Source organism: Lycium ferocissimum, chromosome 7 (genome assembly GCF_029784015.1).
Source record: "Lycium ferocissimum isolate CSIRO_LF1 chromosome 7, AGI_CSIRO_Lferr_CH_V1, whole genome shotgun sequence".
Classification (NCBI taxonomy): domain Eukaryota; kingdom Viridiplantae; phylum Streptophyta; class Magnoliopsida; order Solanales; family Solanaceae; genus Lycium; species Lycium ferocissimum.
In genome coordinates this window covers 62,728,310-62,730,709 of record NC_081348.1, presented here as the reverse complement: position 1 = coordinate 62,730,709, position 2,400 = coordinate 62,728,310, and positions in this window count along the sequence as shown.

Genomic DNA, 2,400 nt, shown 5'->3' with positions numbered 1-2,400 from the left:
CCTGAAAATAGAGTACAGGGGCAAATATGGCCCTAAAGTTGGATGTCAAGGGCAAATATATCAAAAAAGTGTGACGAAAGACAAATATAACTTATTTGTTAAAGTACAAGGGCAAGTGTGACCCTTTTCCGATTATTAATTTATGTATTTGAGGTGTAAAGGCGTGACATAGTGGACATCATACTATATTTATTCATATTGCATGGCTTTAATCATCATATTTTTCTTCTCTCTCTGTCTTCTCTTTGCATTTTTTTCTTCTTCTGTTCTTTCCCCCTTTTTCCCCTTAATAATTGTGGCTATCATGTTAGCTTTAGTATAATGCTGAAAAATAAATAGATGCATTACACGTTAGTTATAAAATAGAATTACATACCAACATATTCATGGACCATAAACATCATTTTTGGTGTAAAGAAAAAATAATTCAGTATTCCCCCTTTTAGTTTCTATTTTCAGGAAAAGCCATCACATAATCGATATAAAAAAAAAAAAAAATTAAAAAAAAAGAATCAATCATACCACTTGATCACTGTGAAAAGTCCAGCTCACACTGTGCTAATGGAATACATAGCCAAGAGAAAAGCAACAAAAAAATAAAGACAAGAAGGAAATTTCATTCAGATTTTCAAAAACCTTTCGACAATAATGAAGCATCTTTGATTTTTTTTCTCATTTTCACATATATCAAAAGAAAAGTGAAAAGACTTTTCGAATCATATTTTTATCTAAATCTCTCCATTTTATTTTAGGTGTCTTAACTAGTTTGACCGGACATAAAAATTTAAAAAGTGAGTGAGATTTTTAAATCTTGTGACCTTAAATTAAATGTGTGTAATGTACCAAAATGTCTCTTAAATTTGTGATTTTAAACATATCACGTGAAATATTGAAACTATAGAAGGTGCTGAGAAAATAGTAAACAATAAAATAAGATGAATAACGAGAAGCAAGCGCGTATAATGCTTATTATGGTTTCCAGCAAAAAGAAAATGATTATCATGGTTTCCAGCCAAAAAATTGCTTATTGTGGATACCATGTGTCAAAATTAATTTAGCATTTTGGTATGACGGAAAATGTTTCTCGGGAAAACCTCCACCCCGCCTACCTCAACCTAACCCATCGCCTATCTCCATCACTAGAAGTTGCACTCCGAATTTGAAAAACCTCACAGTATTTTATTTTGAATGTATTCAAATGCTTTTAAAATGATATTTTCCAACTCGTACCAAACACAAGAAATGAGTAGGAACATTTTACTTATTTTCGAAGAATTAAATATTTTCTTGGAAAACATTTTCTATCATACCAAACACACCCTTAGTCTACAACCTAGCTTGTGATGAATTTTATTGCTCCTTTACAGGAAATAATATTAGTAATAGTTCTATTGGGAGACTCGATGGCTAAGAGTAAAAGCATATTTTCTGAAAATATTAGGAGACACAAAGATCTTGACTTGAAGAACTTAAAATAAAATCCTGGCACCATACTAAATTATTTAGAACTTTTAACTACGTATATAGTTTTGAGTTGAAGATAATAGGTATACCCAAACCGGATGTGGAATATTTAAATTTTAGATATGCCCTAAAAGCTTGTCGGGATCATTGTCCTACTGCTTTATATTCAATTTTTGCACTTTATGAACACTCCATATGTGAACTACATACGCCGTAGGGGGGAAGATTTTATTCTTTCACAAGATCGAAAGAGCAAACAATGAACAAAATCTTTGCTCAATTTTCATGTACTAAACCTGGTTACTTTAGTTGATCCCATTGTCTACATTCTAATTTGGAACCAGACTCACACATGCTCTTCGTTAAAGTGAAAAACAAAATCTAGCAAACTTCTAGGAAGATATGTACGTGAAGCAAACATGTCCATATTCTATTTCTTAAACAAGTCCAGGCCAATTTACTCACACTTTTTCCTTTTTTCTAGTTTTGTCATTGTGACTTTAGAAGAAAGAAGCGAAGAGAGAATATTGTGACTGTGTTAAGAAGAGGAGAGAATATTGTGACTGTGTTAAGTATACACTACTGGAAAGTGCATTTACATGGGAATTTTTCTACGGATTTTAATGGAAAATTCGCAGGTACATCGTTTTCTTGCGAATTTTCATGCAAACAGAAATCCGTAGGAAATAACCTCGTGGGTAATTATTACCTGAGATTTTTTAAAATCCCCAGGTAAAGTATTTGGGGATTTTAGATTCCCAGGTACATTACATGGGGATTTTAATTCCGTAGGTATCTTATTTGCGGATTTTTTCGCAAGAATTACTAGAAATTCGCAAGAACATTTTGGTGAAATATTGTAAGAGAAAGGAATTTTCTTGGAGATTTTCATGGGAAATATTCCACAAGTATTTCCCCATGTAAAACCGCAAGATG